The 20,156-nt window shown below is 39.3% G+C and overlaps 1 long non-coding RNA gene across 4 annotated transcripts in view; it reads left to right on the plus strand.

Moving 5' to 3' along the window:
- The first annotated feature begins 17,447 nt into the window (after positions 1–17,447).
- LOC104690160 overlaps positions 17,448–20,156 on the plus strand; it is a 314,275-nt gene continuing 311,566 nt past the window's right edge. For all 4 annotated transcript variants that reach the window (XR_005602169.1, XR_002045719.2, XR_002045718.2 and 1 more), the window contains exon 1: positions 17,448–17,513. This is a non-coding gene — a long non-coding RNA (uncharacterized LOC104690160). The remainder of the gene's footprint in view (positions 17,514–20,156) is intronic.

Consider the following 20,156-nt stretch of genomic DNA (forward strand, 5'->3'; position numbering starts at 1 on the left):
GCATTGTTATGCCCGAAGTCTTGTTGAGAAAAAGGAAACACACCTTATATATAAAATAATTTATTGCTAGTGTAATAGAAACCTTTACAGTCTAATCGAAGAATCATTATTGGTCCACATCCATTTACTGCAGGAAAAACAGAGGAAATCAATGCTGCATACAGAACTATATCCCAGTAATAAATAACACAGGTAAAACTGTTACATACACACAGCACTAACTAGTTTCAATCCCTTTTCCTGGTCTTATGCTCACCATTCCTTGTTCCTCTGAATACTAAAATAGCGAGCTTCAGTCAGGTATTTGAGGGTAGGGATGATGTACCCCTTTGCCCTCGAGTATATTAGGTTGATGGTTTCTTTTTCTTCTTTCTCTTTTTGCTTTGTTGTCCCTTTTAATTTATGTGGCAGGAAAACTACATATGGGGTACAAAGTAAGAGTTTTTAAAGCAGATCTCTTCATCTCTCAACTTTTCTGCCTGCTGGATTTGTTATCTCTTGTTCAAACAAACATGCTGTATTTTCTCCCAGGGAAATCAGAGACTGTGTCATGTTGGGATCTTTTTCAATGACATTTTTGCTTGGAATAGATTCCCTTTCTGGGTTAGGGGCAAACTTCAGTGATAAGTAGATCAGAAGTCTCCAGGAGCAAAGAGATGTCTGCTGTAACTTTCCTTGATACCTATTAAAGAAAACTTAGGAAGAAAGCTTATGATGGGATTGTATTTTAATTTTTCTAGTGACAATTCCTTTTGTTGTGGAACATGTCCTTTTGTTTGAAAGAGTATCAGCAGAGTTGTGAGCTTTGGGTGCCACCTCTTTGTGGTGTCTGGAGTCTCTGTGGATTGTGAAGCACTGGCTGGGCTCAGGCGTCTGGCTGTCTGTTAGAATGGGAATTTCCTGCAATTCTATGGGGAAAAATGTCTGTCAGGGAAGGCAAGAGAGGACATGTTTTAATTATTAAAATAGCATCAGCAGAGGAAAAACCTGACAAAGAGAATTGCTATGAAGCAGTTAACCCCTCCCTTTGGTGTATTGTACCATGTCTTGTTTAGGAGCTGTATTTCCTTAGGCATGCTGAGCTTTCAGGGCTGAAGCAAAATGGAGCTGCCCTTCCTGTGAAGAAAGGGGCTGTAAAGTCAGGGTTTTTCTGGCCTCCACGTGTGTATGTGGTGCTGAACCAAGGGCACTTTAAACTCGCGGCATACGCTTCCCGTGGCAGGGCATTCCTATGCCCTGAAGGCGGGAGCTCGAAGCTTCTGGAAGGTTCTGGGGGCGGCACCTGCCCGGCGTGAGGGGCTCCGTGGAGGGGCAGCTCAGGGTGGGCTGTTCGTCAGTAGGGAGGCGTGGGAGTGCTCGGGATACCCAGCTCTCTGTCCTCAGGGAGGGATACATTTCTGGTATTTGGTTGTTTGTGGACTTGGGGACTTTCAGCCATAATGTCGGTTTGCCTCAGGTGCTGAAGTGACCACTCCTGGAATGGGGGGCAGGCCGCCGTCCGGCCAGCTCTGTGAGAAGGCGTCGCGGCATGGCCGAAACGGGGGTGAGAGGAAGGGCGGTGCTATCGTGTGCCGAGCCAGCGAGGAGAGCAGCGCTTTTGGCAGGACTGCCCAGCAGCAGGAAAGGTTGCGGTAGGGAAAAGGTGGGTCTGGGCCGTGAGGAGGAGGTGGGAGACGTGCTGCAAGGGTCGGTGTGGGGGAATGGGCATCTGAGGGGGAATCCCCTTCGTGAGCTCCCCGTGGGCTCAAACTGGACTCCCCTGTCAGCAAAAGTGGTTAAAATTTAAATTCTTCGTTTTCTTTGCCAAACGAGATGGATGCCCCATGGGAAACGTGGGATGGGATGGTTTATGAGTGGCCACACATCATGCGACAGAAGGGATTTCTTAAGTTGAACACAGTTTAGCTGTTCTCAGCGTCCGTATAATAAGCAGTTTTTCCCTAAGAATGCACATTAACGTGGTGGAATCTGCCTCTGAATCCAGTAATGTAAAGCATCGATATGCATTACAGACTGTGCATAGAATTAACAAAAAAAAGGCAAAAAAAAGCAGATGAACTCGGATAAGCAAGAGCTAAAATCGCTTAGGACTCCATGGCTATATAGCACACTGCTGGAACGTTTTACCACCACTGCTGTAGCAGGATCACTGCTGGCTAATAATCCTGGCATAAGGTATTTTTTTTAGCTGCGTTTTTATTAACTTAAATTTAACTTGAAGTTAATCAGATTAATTTTTTTCTTTTAACTGCAAATTGTCTTCTTTCAGATTGAATATATTTTTTCATATCTAAAATATGTAATAGCATAATAAACCGGCCCTAATCTGTGTATAAATTAGTTGATGAAGAAAAACTGTATATAGAATATCTAATTAAGTATAACAGCATTCATATTTTTAACTCTATGCTTTAACTGCAGAAGTAGCTGCCAGCTCTTCCTTTATAAAATCAGATGATGTAGCAATATTGGGGGGGGGGGGGAATTGCTGTACCAGAAATCATCAAGTCTTCTCTTTGCACTTAATTAAATTCCAGCAAATGTAAACCAACAACGATGACTGTAATACAGATAGGGAACTACATATGCTTTACTGCCTTTTAGTTATATAGCAATATCAGTCACATTGGCAAAGGTCACCGAGTGTCTGTTCATTTGTAGTATACCAGGCTCATTCTAACAGGAATGGAACTTCCCACCAAATAAGGCCAAAATATAGTCCAGATTTTAGAGGGAATGCAGTTCCGAAGTCACTCATTCTTGAAATGACCTGATAATCTATAAAGTTAATTTGCTTTTATTTATCTCTTATGTGTTCTCTTGCCTTTACAGGTGCCCAGTGTTTTGAATGTACAGGTGCCCAGTGTTTTGAAAACTTCGTTTCTTAATATCAGAAGTGATGGCTGTGTGTCATAAACCATTGCCTCAGTTGGAAGAGGTTGAAGTGGTTGCACCATTTATTAGAAGTGTACAAGAAATACAGCAGTGTGCTAGTGAGGTTTAGAGCTGTAGGAAGATTCTAAGAGATTGCAGATTTCTCTCAACTGACCAGGCTCAGGAGAGTGGGTTTATCACCAGAAAAACGGCGCCTTTGTTTAGAGTAATTGTATATGTATCTATTAAATAAATAGTTCCCTCAATACCATTAAATATAGTTTTGGTTTGGTGATCTTTATGATCTAGAAATCCTAGAACTGATAAATGGAGCAGGATTAACTCCAGCCGACAGATGCAGCGATTCACTTAGGCAGTGTCTGATTGTTAGGGCTGTAAATACCACCAGCAAAAAGCATTTAACAGATTGAGGTGAACTAATTGTGTATTATGGTATTGAAGGGATTGTATGCCGTAAAGGTCAGATGGTGAAGAGTTGTTCCAATTTTTTGACAACTTCCACAGCTTCTGTGCATTTGACTTTCTGAGACCTAATTGAAAATGGGTGTGTGCACAGATCCAGGTGGTAGAGCTGCCGAGTGGACTGCAGTGCTGCTGGCCTGGTGTGCTCCCCTCACTGCTGGCTAGCAAAGAGCAGTTGTTCAAAGGTGGTCTCCTGCTAAGTAATTCTGACTCTTGTTTGTCTCTGCACTCTAACACATACAGCTTTATGTGGCTTTAGACCTGCTTCAGCAGTTAATTACTTAGTGCATGTGTATTTTGAATGTTTTTCTTCATGTAAGGTATCGGTGCATTGGAGCCATCCCTCAAAAACGTGTAACAGCTACTAGACTAACTTGAAGTTCAAAATTTGAAACTAGATAGGCAATTGTGGGTTATTAAAATAGATACGGAGACAGTGACTGAGTCTCAACAACGATGGTTTGAAACTTCAGCAATTAGAATCTAATACTGTCTCCTTGCATTGCTAAGGTTGTCTTTTGTCATGGAACTGACATGCTGGTAGCATAAGTTTATAGCAGACAAGAAAGGCAGAAGTCTGCTCAGTGGAGTGAAAGCAAAAACATCTTGTCAACTTACTTTAAAACAATTATTGGAGTTTTTCCTCTATTTTTCTCAAACTTTTTGATTCCAGTAAGTGAGGATTTTACACTGAACAGTTGTGTGCAATTACACCATGGCACTATCCAATTAACCACCCAAGGTAGCACAGCTCAAAGAGAGAGCTAAATGATGTGTCTCAGCAGTGGTCCATGTTTGTTAACCAGGGGGCTGGAGCAATATTCCTTTGGAGTGCTGAATCCATTTCATGGTGCCTGCATGCTGTTTTAAGAAGTACAAATTTCCTTGGTGTCCACGTGTTCATTCTAATGATGTCTATATTTGTGCCTAATTACTTCAGACTAGAAAGTTTTTCCATGGTGTCTTTGTTCCTTCTTTCTGCCTGGTATGTGTACATGGAAGATGTGGACGATGCGATTTCAGTGCCTTTCTCTTGCCCATCTGAAATGGAGAACTCTGCTTCTGAAGTTCTTTTCAGCAGAACAGCAAATGTTTTGCCTACCTTGACCCTTCTCACTCCTTTCCCTACCTGCACAAAGTCAGGTTTTTTTTTTTTTGCTCTTGCAAGATGAGTAAGCCAATGATAGATTATCATGTTGTATACAATCTCACCAGGCTCAAGTCTTCAGAATCTTCCGAGTGTTCTGCCGCCCTTACGGAGGAACTCCAAGCTCATTCTCTTACTTTCTTGCATCTGTAACATGAAGTAATAATAAGGCACCTTCCCTTACACTCCGTTGCCCCGATAAAAAACAACCAGCCAGCCAAATGAATGACCTCCCCACCCAAATAACTCAATAACCTAAACTTAATTCCAGTCAGAATTGAATATGATTCTGTATAATGTGAATACTCTGTCTTTATTGACATGAAGTTCAACTTAGGGTAGTAAATAAATAAATTTCCTCGTGCTATGTCACTGAGAATTGAGAGGTTCCATGGAAAGAATCGTGTAAATTAAGGCAGAGGGCTTGGAGATCTTTGGTATGTGTGTCCTCCAGCTCCTGCTTTTGACCTGGGGGTGAAGTGGAATAGCCTGCCTCTTGCAGCATTTGTTGCCAAGATACTCTACTTCTGTACAGATGTAGATGATATTTTTTTCTGGAAGGAGCTTTTCCTTGTGCTCTTGGAGCTGTTTAGTTCATCTCATTTCTGTTGCCTTCTGCATCACTTGTTTTGGTTTTTCTTCTTTTTTTTTTTAACTGAGCTATCTATGCAGAACACAGATAATGTGATTAACTTGGATGAGAATGAAAGAAATCAGTAGAAAGCTTCCCGTTTACTTCAGTCAGCTTTAGGTTGTAACCACCAACATTTCTAGTATTAGTTTAGAAAAGCAGGCATTCCCTCTTGCCTAATTTTATTGGTCCCTTAGGAGGTTTGAGTGTTACAAGAGTTGTGTGAAAGTCAAATCTGGATGTTCTGTTCGCATAACTACACTTTAATGAGTTTCAGAAAGCAGTCGTTGATCTCACAGCTGGGTATGCAGTAGAAATATTTTTGTTATCAAATAAGGCATCTCATTATGACAAATACAGTAAGTAATTTTTTTGCTTTCTTTTGACCCATGACGGATGTAGTCTAAAACCCAATAATTGATGTGATGCATATCACTGAAAGCACACAATAGGAAAACAAGGCACTGAATAAAATGACATAGTTAATTTATTAAAACTCAGATATCCACCAAGTGCATTTCTTGTGAGTGTCATAATTAGTTTGTCTCTAATTAGTTTGGAAAGACTGTAGGAGCTATAATGCCGAGTCAAGCAGTCAGACTTCACAGAAGTTATAACTGGTAAAATATTCTGGTTTTCTTAGGATGCTGATCATGTTTCCTTGCAGAAGCAAAATAAGCTAGATTTTAAGGTTACTTCACTGTGCAAGTAAAACATTTACTTACAGACATAGTTAAGTTTGAGATGACCAACTGTTGTAACTGCTTTTGAAAGTGGGTCAGTTTAATGTCAGCTTTACAAAATGATAGTTCTCTTAACAGTATTCTTGGATAGCTGGCCAGTCTCTTCTTAAAAGAAGGCAAAGCACGAATCAGTATACTATTAATTCTTTTTAATGAGCTCGTTAACCAAGCACTTTGTGTAGCAAAATACCTCTTCCCAAACTCCATCTGTCCATACTGGCTGTGATCTTCTGTGTGTGCAAACAATATCATACTATTGTTCTTATTAACAGTGTAGACTAAAGTGCTGCCTTTCACTTCAAAAACTAAATCCTTGTCTAGGGAAAGGAAATACGTAAGGAGTTGTAGCCATGTGTTCAGGGTGATAAACCTCTTGCAAAACTGTTCCAGGGACTGAAAAGCCCCTCTTTATTGCTAAGTCGTCTTGAAGTATGGTGTCTTGTGTTCAGTTACATACTGACCAGCACTAAATTCTGATTTTGCCCAGCAATTAAGCTTCGTGTTGCTATGAGTTTTTAACTCCAGTGTTGGTGTAATTTCTAAAACTGTTGCATTTTCCTTTTAGAACCACTTCCTGCTGTATTTAATTTTACCCTCTTCATCACATTCAGATCAGCAGCATCTACATTAATAAAATGATTTCAAGAGGTGCTTCGTATTGGATCCTGTGGAAGGTCTTAACAATCAGTCTGCAGAGATGGGCCACAATTCAGCATCAGGGTGCAGTCAAGCAAATGCTGAATTTTGAAGTGTGCCATGTACTGTATATAAAAATAGATAATTTTTGGTTGTCAGTCAGATTAGACTAAGACTAGACGGCCCAATTTTCTTTTCCTATTGCTAAGTTTTCTTCCGGCGTGGCATTGTAAAATTGTTAGAGAAAAGAACAGGTTCATTTCAGCAGAACTGTAGCACCTTCTGGTTGTACCAGGAACATGGCACAGTCCATGGTGCTGAAGGGACAAACTAGGAGATCTCTCCTTCCTCTAAGCATTCTTGAGGCACCTTATTTTATGTACTTCTTATCTCAGAATATATAGATGTTTTAGTTTCATGTAGCAATAGAAAGTCCCCTTTTGCTTGGAATGCTTATACCGTTAGACATTTGCTTGAGTAGTTCTACTCGGGCTTCTGTTGCTCAGCTCATTGTTAACCAAAACACGCTCCTAACAATCTGAGTGGGCTGCCTTGGAGAGACCACTCAGAACAAAGAGAATTGATTTTTCACTTTTAACCAAAAAGGTTACTGTAACCTTTTTGAGGCAGTGGACTCAGTATGTCAACAGACTTCTCTTAGGCTTAGCTTTTTTTTTTTAATTTCCAAAACTGAAGAGCGTTTCTTACGCAGTAGTATGTAAGAAGCAGATGCTAGGATGGTGGAAATTACAAAAGTTACTAAGTAATCTTTCATTTTAGGATTTTTTGAAGCTCTTACCTCTTCTTTAATTGCTGGGAGATTTTTTAAAATTATATTACTAAGTATAAACTGTTTTTATAAGCAATATTTCTTATTTAATAGAATAGTTAAAGTGCTGCTCAATCTGAAAGTATTTTCTTAAGCTTTCAGATGAGATTTATGATGGATTTGTTGTATCTAAGCCAGGTGCCCATAGCTTCTGTTGACCTTGTGTCAATTCCAGACTGACTTCTAATTGATTTAAAATTGTGTATTAGAACATACGTAGTCTTTGATAGCAGATTTAAAAAAAAAAGAACACTTTAAAATACACAGAAAGCATAACAACTTTAAATGGGTTCTACAGCCAGTGAAGACATCTTTGTAGGAATACATCAATATCTACTTATAGTATTCTGCTGAGATTATTCATGTATTGAAATTATACTTTAAAATAATTAGATATTTAGCTGGAAAGCACTAGGGGCTGGGGAGAAGAACACTTCTATAAGCCTGAGGTTTTTATAGCATTTGCAGTCCATTAGTTAGAAGATGCATTACTCATTTTTTCTTCAGTAGTAGAAGATTTATGTCAGCTAATTGCTCATGCTTATGATTTTAAAGCATATAGAGCATTCACCTGAGAGATTCCTTTAGATCTATATGAAAAATATACACTGTACAGCTCTACAGAAACTCGTGTGTGCACTGTGAGGCACAACTACCATGCACATTGGTCAGTTGGAGTGGGGAGTTCAAAAGTCTCTTCATTGTGTAGTGCTGGACTATCAACCCCCCCGTCTATACAATTTGCATTTTGGAGAGTGAGCTGCAAGGTGAAAGGAGCTGAGTGGTGACTTGCTTTTATCTGCTGGAACAGTTACTGGGAGCTGCAAATGCAGATCCTGTGTCTGTGTCGTGGTTGTCAGCATCATAAATCTGGTAGTTAATAAGATAATAGGAGTTAAATATGGTCTTAAAACATGCAGGATTTATTTTCAAAATATAAAGGAAGAAAAATGGCAGCCTCCTGCAGTGACAGTAGTTACTAAATTGAAGAGAACAAAAGAAGGACTTTAACAAATGCAGATGATGTTTAGGGACAGATATAGTCACTCATCCCTTTTAGTGTAAGGTAGCACAGCTATGTAATGCTTTTAAAGCTTTAAAATACATTATAATATGAAATCTGATTAAAAAGTATTCTGAGGAGCAATTAGAGCTGGAGTAATTCCTGTTTGTGCTTTTGGAAGTTCAAAGGCAAGCTATAAAAATTATGAAGAGTTGAAAGTAACTATGTCAAAATGTGAAGGCATTTCCACTGGTTTGCTTTATTTTCTTTCTAGAGAGCTGTGACATTTGTGGTCCTTGTGCGTCTCCAGCAGCTGAGTGCCGCAGGTTTCAGGGGCCTGACCCACACGGCTCTGTCCCTGCCTCTCAAGCCTTTCATATAGGTTTGACATGTTAGATTTTCCAAGAAGGAAATTGCCAACACCAAATTATTGTATGGGAAAAAAGAATTTAAGGGTCTTGGTGTTTTTTTTTATAAGCATAGACCATAATTTAGAAAGAGTTGAGTTACTACTCAGTGATCTGAGAGACACATTTGTCTGGGCAAAGGCAGTGCTGTGCAGTGGAAATACAGCCCTGCATGTTTGTGTAGTGACCCCTGCAGCTTCTCCATCCTGCACTGAGTGGAAGCTCCTTTGAATTTGGGGTAGTGCTCTGTATAGCTCATTGTGGGGCACCTTCCCACTTGGGCTTATGCAGAGTAACTACACGTGCAAAGAAAAGTAGGAAAGCAAAGCCTGCTTGGAAATTCAGTCCTTCTGCAGGGTGGTGATAACTTTCCTCATGCCTTCACCTCTGAAATCGTCTTGAAAACATTATTTGGCCGGTGTGCCTTTGATAGAATTCATCACAACAAGTGTTCTTGTCTGTTGTGAACAAACCTAATAGTTTGTAAATTACAGTCTGGGAGAGAAGATTACTTTTGAAACATCTTTTCAAAGGAAAATTGTTCCATTAAAAGATCTTTTTCTTATAAAGTAAACCTGCCTGAAAAAAAAAAAAAATTATCCCCATATTTGAAATAAAGTCAAAATATTTCAAGATGGGAATCAGCTCAGTGCATGACTTCACTGAAAGTAGTTTTCATTTCCTCTTGTCCTTTTGCTGCAGGAGTGGGGGTTTCTTACTTGATACTGGTGATGTGCTAGAGAGGGTCTTCCATGTGTATTACTGTGGGGACTGCGGGAAACTCAGTAAAGCAGATCTTGCACAAAGACAAACCTATTGGCAGGGATGCAGGATGAGGTACCTTTTTGACAGCACTCTTTAGCAAAGTATTCTAGGTTCTTGAAATTTATTTATTTTTAAAATTTTTTTAATTTGAATTTTTTTTTCCTATATAATTTCCAGTCCAGTTGAAACCTAACATTTAAAATCCAGGTCTGATAACTTGCTGTTGCTTACCAGCACTTCAATGCTTTTAAACTTGTTTTGAAGTGTAGAAAGTTGCCTCAGAAATCTGCTGTTTCGTGAAATGTTTCCACAGTCATATTAATCAAGAAACCAGCATACAGAATCCTGTATAACAAAACACCCACCTGCTTTTAGTAAGTTCCTGAGGATTTCAAAGAGTGTAAAGCCTTGAGAGGGCCTTGAGGACTTTCTCTCCTGGAGCTGATTGTAGTTGTTTAAAGTGCATTGATGGTTTGTGATTATGAGCTTCCCAGAGAAACTCAGATTTCAGTTTTCAATATTTTTCCCATTTCTGTCTGGTACAAGGGCTGGGTAAGTTGTTTAAATGATTCCCTTCTTCCATATTTTACCTTTTAAATGCACAGGCCTGACTCTGCACTGTGTCAGGATACATCCCAATTTGCCTTTTCATTTTGCACTGCTGGGCTTCTAATACCTGTCTTGCATTGCTGGTGATCCAGGGGAGACTTTTCCACTTCAAATTAAATGGCTTCAAATGTCAGGAATAGAGCCACTACGTAGACTGGGCAGCACTAATATTTAGTGTCCTAAACCTCCGGGATTTTGTGACCTCTCTGAGGGGCTGCTGGTGACTTGTGTAGTACTGGTTTTCACTGGTAGCCCTACAATGACTCCCCAGTCCGACTGCCAGAGCACTTCAGGGCTGACCAAAAGCTAAAGCATGTTGTAAAGGGCACTGTCCACATGACTGTGACACTGCCAGGCTTGGTGTTCTAAAGGCTGGCCGGATGCTGCTTCTGGCAGATACCTGGGAGCTGCAGTTGGACATCTGCAGGCTTTATTGAAGTCTTAGGGTTGCCTTTGTATCCTGAGCTGCCCTGATGGGCACCTTCCCCTGTAGTGTCATTAGGCTGCTGATAATGATGGCAATCTTCTGGTGAACTTGACAGAACCTGTTTTAAGATGCCATGGGAAAGAACACAAAATCTGTGGAGATGACAAGGTCTGCAGTCATCACTGCAGTTTGCTGCATTGTTCTTTAGATATTTTAGAGGATTGCTTTATATGAAGCATGTATTCCAACACTAATTTTCTTATACATCTTTATGTTGTATATGGAATGGATTGATGGATGACTCAGTGACACATGGAGAGTTTGATGGGACTCTGGTCAAGAGCAGTTATTGCCAGCTGAGCCTGAATTTAGCAGAGGAATGAGGAATTGTACTTGACAGAGTGATTAATTACATCTGATAAGAATCAGTAATCCTTTGTCTGATTTCTCTATACATCCTCTTTGGAATGATGGATCTACAGTATCCACAGTGTTTTTCAGCGGTCATTAGATTGTGTAGAAATGGAAAGGGGTACATGTATATGAATGTCCTGTGAAAAGCTTCCTGAAGCAATTGATTGTGTAATTAACAATTACTTAATCATTCTGGTGAATGTTAATTGCATCATTTGCCATAATATAAAGGACTGTGTTCCCAAAAGTCATTCTTTAAGCTCAGAATAACAAGAATATAACAGCACTAACCATCTATGTTCTTGCTTTTTTTTTGAAAGTAGCATGATTAATTAAAAATACAGTTGAATTTTTCACCTGACAGATAACTGATTAAAACAGAGGAAGGTATTGGTAATGATAACTTGTTTCAGATCTTGGCATCTATAATTGACAATTTCTGTTAACATCAAATGCACTTGTTTTGTTACTTAGGTGGGATTCTGGGGGAGAAAAAATTCCAGTGATCATGGTAGAATTTAAGATGGATCTTTCAATATTTCAGGATTCTAGGAAAAAGAAGTAAATGAATAATTTTAAGTATTTTGCTTTGTGTTTAGAAAACCCACAAACCACAAAAGGACATTTGCACCATCAGGTCATGCCTTGCTGTGTGAGTGATGAATACTCTGAAAGAAATTTTCTCTGGGTATTTTTTAACTAGATCTTTAATTTTGGTCCTGCTGCTGTAACTTTGTTTGTGTGTCTTATTTTAGCCCTGTATTCCCTAAACTCCAAATGGAGCATTCTGGAGAGAGATGTAACGTCTCAGAAGTGGGATTCAAATTTATTTGTGCACTCATGGGCAGAGCACAATATGTCAGGGAGCATATAAAAAAGGAAGTTCTTTCATTAAAAGTCTTCTTCCAAACTGGCAAAAAAATGCCTGATGGGTTTCTTTGGCTCTGCCTGAACTCTTCCACCTCTCTGCAGGGACCATCATCAGTTTGCTAGAGATAAGTTGTTCTGAAAAGAGAGAGTAGTCCTCTGAAGAGTGGAATTCCTGTAAAGAACTCTTAAGCATTGGTAGGCTGGCAGTATTGTCTTTCTCCTACACCGTTGTAACAAGAAAACATTCTTGGCTTTAAATAGAAAGTTGAATCAAGTCTCCAGTCATGCTTCCTTACGGTGGAAGATGGAGGAGATGGTCTAAATTGGTGGAACGGCTTGTGCCAAGTAAAAGATGCAGTCTCACTCCTTCCGCACTTCTGCCTGCGTGTGGCCCCGGTTGTGTTGCTCTGACCCCTCAGGGAACTGCGGCAGCTCTGTAAGCTGCTGGAAGTGACACAGGTGGAAAATGTGAGCTGTTTGCTGCTGTGTCACTGGGTTGAAGCAGTTGGTAAGGCTGCTGCATGGCATGGGGGCATGGAAGAGACAGCACTGCAGAGCCAGACACTGAGCAAGCTGGAGAGAGATGAGCAGTGCAGGCAGACGCTCGGTGTGCAGTGATCTCTCACGATCAGCTCAGCTGTCCTCCGAAGTGTCTTTAAAGCCTGAGTACCAGGATTGCTGTCTCTGGTGTTAGAACTTGTTAGGAACAAAAGACAGCTTTTTGTTAAGAGAGAGGGCATTGCTAAGCAACTGGTAGCACAGTAGCAGTTTGAAATATTTATGTGACATAAGCTTTATTTTTTATGTGAGAGTTTTGTATTTTTTAGCCAGCCTCTCCTACCCCCAAATCCGTGTTGTTTGCTCTGAATTCTGTAGCTGAAGCTGCCTAGCAGGCAGGTCTGCTTGGAAGGTTTTCTGCAAAACCTTTGTGTGATGTAAGATACTTCCTGTTCTTTCTAAGTCCATAGGTCTAATATATATATATATATATATATATATATATATATATGTATAGGTGGGTCTCATAAGCAGATAAATGCTGTTTTGGGAGATGCAAATGTCCATACTAATAAAGGTGGTTTTAAGGTAGAGATTGTAACTCTTGCTTCGTAAGGGTCTTTCTGCTATTGTTTCTATAATTTTTGTGATCTAAATGAGTGGTACATGGGCTAAGTGAGACCTCTGATTCCCACCCGCTGACAGACCTCATCTGCTGATACAAACAATCACACAGCTGGCCATATGTTCTTAGAGTGTAATGTTCATAATTTGTGGTGCTCCTTAGAAGCATTTAGATGGGAACATAATGTGAAGGATGTTAGAGAGCGGCAGTATGGATTCTGAAATTTATCCTTTAAAATTCATGTACATCTTTACTGCTTAATGTTCTTTCTGCCTATCAGAGAGTGGATATGTGGCTACTGAATGAAGGGCCAGATTTGTTCTCAATTCCTTGACTTCAGTGAAGTTGCTCCTGATCTACACTGGTGTATCTTCAGTGCAAATCAGGTGGTTATTCTACTCCTGGAGTTAGATGTAGTCTACTTCTGACATGGCAATTAGATTCCTACGCAGGCAAGAATTCTTTCTAAATATAGAAAGAAGAGTTCATTTTAGAAGAGTTACTTGATATTTGTTTCTCACTGCAGACAATGGTGATTCATATGTGTTACATAACTTTTTTTTTCTTTCCTTTTCATTTAGTAATGCAGTAATTTAAATGACAGCAATGCCAAAACACCTAAAATACTTATTATTTTTTACTTTTTTTGACGAAGACTTTTGTCTAGAGTTTTTCATGTTTTGTGTATTTTAGAGGTTTTTTTAGTATTATTTGTTCTTGGTATTAGCTTCCCTTTTTACTACCTAAAGGATATACTTTAACTCTCACACCGCAGAAATTCTACTTTCATGGACATCTGGTCCTTTATAGTACTATGTTTATGTAGTTCCCTAATTCCTAATCATGGTGGCTTAATTCTAGAGGACAGAATAATATTAAACTTGATTTTTTTTCCCCCTTTAATGTTTTTAATCCTCTATGGTTTTTGAAGTGTGGACATCTCTGAGATACAGGAAAAAACGTGTAGGTAGATGGATGGTTTAATGACCTCACAGACTTGCAGAAGTCAGTATGCAAACTATATGAACTCCCTGGTGCTGGCAGGCTCCTGAGCCTCCATCAGCTGAACTTTAATTGCCACTCAAGAAAAACAAGGGAAAGATGGGTCTTATTTAGGGTTTGTATGAAGGTAGTAACCTTGAATAGAGGTATCAACAGTATTAGATTTTAGGGCTCTCATTTTCAAAAGGTTACTCACAGACTTCTCATGTTATTTCAGAGCAACAGCTTGTAAAAGGTAAGAATTCTGCAGCAAACCCATCTAAACAGGCATGCATTGAAGGGTCTACTAAAACAAGACAATACAAAACTGGTTTATTTGCGCTCCTTTGGTCTGTTCTTAACTCTCAGAGAGATTCAGCAAAATCTCCAGAAAGAAATGAATGAGAAAAATAATTGTGCAAAGAGGCAGAAGTTGAAGACTCTGAAAAAAAATAGCAAGTGAATTAATTGGGCCATTACTTTATCAAAAAGAAAAATACCAGGCAAAGGGAAGCAGAAACTAATTTGGTTTTGGTGCAAGTGTAGCCAGTGTCCAAAGGAAAACTGCTGAGTAAGAAATAAGTTCTGTATGTGGAGAGAAATATGATGCAGTGGGGGTAAATGTAGCATGGCTGAATAAAGAAGCGAAGTTAAGGTGTTGAAACACCAAGGTGAAGTATGGAGAATGTAAGAATTCAGAGAATAGGTGGCAAAATACCATCTGACCTGAGTCTCATACAGCTGCTGAGCTGCAGAGTGACTGCAGGTGCTTTGTGGCTTCTGTGATGTCTTCAGCAGCACGGGAGGGCAACGTGTTAAACTGAACTGAAACTTTAATTATGTTGTAGGAATGGCAGTAGGTCAGTAACATTTGCAATATGAGCATTTGTGACAAATCAATTGTATAATGAAAGCAATTATAACATCATTAGAAGTCTGATAACCCAATAACTTTGTGATAATTACTTCTCAGTTGCAGGAAATAATTTACCACAGGAGATGCTGAAATACTAGATATGAGCACTAATAGCTGTAGTCACATCTGAGCCATATGTGCCATTTAATAGCTAGTTTGAATCCCATCATTCATTTGAACATCGTAGATTTTTGACAAGCAAGGCCTGGATTTGGAAAGGTAGTTTTATGTATGGGTCTTTGGGTCCCTAAATATCTTGATAAATATTAGTTTATTGTGTCCTTGAATAGCAAGATGATGGGGGGTGTTCTGATTTTTGAGTTTGCTTTTTTTGTCAGATCATCATCTGCGCTGGGGCAGGGGAGGGTTGTGAATGAGTGCTTGAGGGCAGAGGAGAGTCCACTTTTCTGAGAGCAATTAGCAAGGGCACCAGGTTATAGCCAACATGCAACTGTACTGCATTTCAGTTCTGAAAAGTGACTTACATCTGTAATTAACCTCTGAGATGTGCCCCTCACTTTCATTTATTTAACCTGTGTAATAACCTGATGGCTGAACCGAATAAACTGATTCCTGGAAACTGTGCTTGTGAAGTAAATACTGGGTTGTGCTCTAAAACTGATAGAATGATAGAGTGGTTCAGGTTGGAAGGGCCTTGTAAGATCATCCAGTTCCAAGCCCGTGCCATGGGCAGGGACACCTCCCACTATCCCAGCTTGCTCCAAGCCCTGTCCAACCTGCCCTTGGACGCTTCCAGGGATGGGGCAGCCACAGCTTCTCTGGGCAGCCTGTGGCAGTGAATATGATATGATTTATTATTTATGAAACTGTCCTGTTTGCATAAAGGACAATCATTACCTTTCAGAACAGTTTGTATTCCAAACTTTTGATCATCATAAGAAAAACTAATTTTTAGTTCTACAAATTTATTCCTTTATTTCCTAGCAAGAGTTTTCTGTTGTATCTGTCATGGTGTGATGGGAATTTATGAGGACAGGGTGCTGGAAAAAAAAAGTGAAGGACAATTTGCCAGCATTATTTCTGAATCTGATGAGGGAAATCAGTGTGAGTGCAAATGGCTTATTCACTGCAATTACTCTGCTGGCACTTGGTCTCAAGGTTGCTCATAGGTTGTGTTTTTGCTTGGTACTTAGTTAGTTTTGCAAATGGTTGTTTTGGAGATACTTAAAATGCTGACCATGACCCCCTTCAAACTAGAGATTTTAAATAAAAGTTTGATAGTAAGAGAGAAAGTAATACTGGAATTACAGTATCAGCTTGAGAATTAAATAACAGAATTTTGACTTATGGGAAGTTTTAGTTATCTTCAGCCGAGTTTTTGTAGTATCTTTTTGTAAATAAATTTCCCAGTCCTTGGGAACATGTTGGAGAGAAAGAATTGCTGGTTGTCACTGATTCTGGCACATTGTTCGGAGTGTAATGACACAGGGATGTTTAATTTCATTCCTCGCCTTAGTGAGGAACTTGTATCCATCAAAAAAAGTATCATATCTCCAAGGCAACATGTTAATCCTTTTGTGTAAATAGCATGCTTCCCCCTTATTTGTTTACCCTAAGCAAGAGCATGCTGTTCTGTAGGTGTGCATGTGCATTTGGGTGAGTGCACACATGCACATCCAGAGTAGCCATTTCAAATTAAACGTGTTGAAGAGCTGAAGTTCCTCTGTAAGAAGAACAAGCAAGACCGAAACACTTCGGAGCTCCTGCTGGTATCCCGTGACACAGGAATTCAGAATGATTCCTTCTTCCAGCATTAAGTTTGCCAAAATGTTTGCTTGCGTTAGAAGTGTTAAAATGCAAGCTGCTCTGGCTGGTATTTGTCCTTGTACATTCATGACACACCCTACTTGTTGCTAACTTTTTCCTCTGTCTCATCTCCAGATTTTACTGTTATTTTTTCCCATCAGGTAGCTAATTGTAAACTATTGAAATTTTTAAAAACTAAATTATTAAAATCCTGTAGAGCCTGCAGGAACCCATTAAAAGCCCTGGTCCCCTGATGAGGATTTTCTGCTTCAACTTTCAACTGAGATTTGTCACTTCATCAGGTTTTAATTTGATTAGCACGCAATATGTGTTGACTTTGTTTCATTTCAGGTTCTCACTCAACATTTCAGGAAGTACCAGGTCTTAATTTATCCACATAAAATTCTAACTACATCAAGCAATTTTCTTTTTAATATGAACTTCATCAAGTTAGTTGAGATGCTTTTCCTGTAAATACATCCTGGTTGGCATTAATTATATTACCATACTTTAATTCTTTGTTTATGAAGATTGTAGTTTATTCATGTAAACTATTTCATAGAGTGGAAAAATAATAAAGTTAAGATTTCTGGAAATCCATTTTCAGTCTGTTTTCAAATTGATTCAGATTTGTGGTATGGGTATTTTGTTCCTTTTTTTTTTTTTCCTGGCATCTTCTGTCACTGAATCAAATGTCCTACTTCTAAAGGTATTAGCACTGTCACACTTGGAATAGAGTACTTAGTATTATGTGGGATTGGGAGTGGCAAAGGGCATGAATGGGACTTTTTTTGTGAATAGTAAAAACTTTTGTGGGTTTACAGGTGGTGGGAAATCCTTCACAGAAGTTCCAGGTCTCTCTTGGAGCTTCAGGCATTTATGAAGGAGGTAAGAAGTTTGTCTTGCCCTCTCTTTTGGTATTCTAGATGTGAAATGTTTGTGTAGACAAAAATGTATGTGTAGTTTCCTTATGGTAGTACTAAACTGAGAGATGTTTACTGTTTTTCTCATGTTCTGTGACAGCAGGTCACAGCAGATAGATAAACTACATTCCCTGATATTTATCCCCACCTGTAGCACTGAATAAATTAAACTAAAAATTTGCACATAGCTTCTGGTTATCCAAACTCTGTGTTGTCTGTCCCCATCTCCCTCTGAAGCCCCCTTCTCATCCCAGAAAATGCCTGTGTGTTTTTGCTTACTTACTCTAAAACTAGTAAGAAATGGTTTTATGTATGGCTCTGATATGACGTAACTTTTTACAGTAATCACTGTTTTAAAACTATACTGATTATTTAAGTGTAAAGCACTACTTGGATCAAAAATTAGATAGAGAACCATGCTTAAAAGTAGCCAACTGTGTAAAGCAGTAGCCGGATTTTGAAGGCACTTCAGCCAGTAGAAGTCTTGAATCTTCTTGGCTGGCATAAATGAAGTCAGTGAAAACAGAGCGTGGATGCTCCTTAAAATGCCTTCAAGTAAAACTGTGTTTTGGAGGCTTCTGGGTCAGCTTCACATTTGAACCATTTCACATTTGTTTCCTCTTGACATTTTTAAGGAACGTAAAGGTACCACTGTGCTTCTGTGTCAGTTGAAAGGGAAGGTGAGTCCCATTTGTTTTAGATATGTGAATACTGCTTTGCCAGAAAGTGATGCGAACACAGAGCTTTCAGTAGCAAATTTAATGTCAGCTCATACTCATATAATCCTTCCTGTGTGTAATGGTTGTTTCTCTTCACTGCTGTGTGTTTCCAAGTAATTAATTTCCCAGAAGTGTTAATTGTAACTTTGGCCACTCAGGCTGATGTCCAACACTGGAACGGAACATTGAGATCTCTCCTCCTTCCCCTCCAGCTGGAGGAGATCTGCTTTGCTTAGGTTGCTTTTGTTAAACTGTACTTAAGGATCAGCTTGCAGTTAAGGGTTGCTGCACATCCTCCTGTGCATCCTGTGGTAGCACAGTGCTGGAAATGGTGAGGAACAAGTTGCAGTACACTGTGTACCACACGGTTTCTCCCTGTGAGAAGATTTTTGCACAACTTTTATCTTCCCAGAGGTTAAAAGTCACATTTGGCACCAATTCTTCATTATCTAATTTCTGATATATTTTGTGTTACAATGTTAACGTGCACTTGCGATTCTATAAGCTGAAGCTGGCATTAGCAGTGCAATTATGTATAGTATTAGCTCAAATACTTACTACAGTAATATGGTTCTATATTTTGATTTTATTGCTAGTCCATCTTTCAGCCTCTTTTGAATGACTACAGACTAATTTCCTATATGCTCGCACTGCTATTGGATTTCAAAAGACAACACAGCAGGGAAAACTACTGCAAAAATAAAGCATTTATGTTTTGAATTAAATGAAAATGGTGGAAAATGTGAGGCTTTCAGATTAAGGATACATAATTAAGACTGCATGGATTTTTTCTGTTCCTTTAAGTTCTACGTCCAGTATGTGTGAACAGTGACTAAGTTAACCACTTGGCCTCTCCCCTCGTAGGAGCATCCTCTCTTCATTGCTTCCAATCCTGAGGTCTCAGGCATTTATTTGCTTGGAACTGAAACAGCCACTACCACTTCCTGAAATTCTTTTTGGAAAAAATGACAGGAGTTTTTTTAGAAATGGTTTTAAAACATCAATTGTATTCTGTTTCTACATCCTATCTGAAAATTGGCTTCATTTAAACATGAGTAAGAAGTGAGAGTTTTCTGCCTTCGAAACCCCTTTTCCATTCCTTTTCTGTTCAAGAGAAACAGTATGTGGACTTGAATTAAGGGCAGGACAAGCTTTGAAATGAGAGGCCAAACATGCAGCTTGCATAGAACCACAGAATGGTGTGGATTCTAAAGCATCTCCAGAAGTTTCTGTGTCTAATTCTGCACTCACATGCAAGCCAATTTACAATGCATCTCAGTGAAGTCACTGTTCAGCTTGAAGATTGATATTTCTCTGGGTTTGTGGGTTCGTTGTTTGTGTGTTTCTTTTCACTTTTTGGCATGGGATCTGTTGTAAATAAAATTGTTTGGGAACAAGAATTATGCTTTAGTCAGGGAAACCTGCCCATTTTTTGGAACCAAAGAATTTATCATCCAGCTTTTGTCACAATACTCAACCACAGCCTAAGAGAGCTGTGCCATCCCATCTGCCATCCTGACCAAGGGACAGCCAGCTCTTTGTTTGGAGTTTGTCTCCTCTTTCATTACCCATAGAGTCCAAAGAGTACTGAGCAATCTTTAACTTGGTGCATTGCAATCAGACATCAGTGTCCAGATTTCTTACCAGGAGATCTCATGCATTTTTCTCACTCTCATTTAGTTCACATGGAGCAATTTCATCCAGTTACTATAGCAACCAACCTATGCTACATTGAATTTTTATTATATAAAGTATACTATTAAATACTTGGTATGGTGTATTTCAGGAGCTAAAGTTAGGTGATGTAATTTACGTAAGTGGTAGAGAATAGGTTTAGATGATCTTTACTCACACTGTCCTCTGTTAGAAACAATACTTCATTACATTTA

Source organism: Corvus cornix, chromosome 6 (assembly GCF_000738735.6).
Source record: "Corvus cornix cornix isolate S_Up_H32 chromosome 6, ASM73873v5, whole genome shotgun sequence".
NCBI lineage: Eukaryota > Metazoa > Chordata > Aves > Passeriformes > Corvidae > Corvus > Corvus cornix.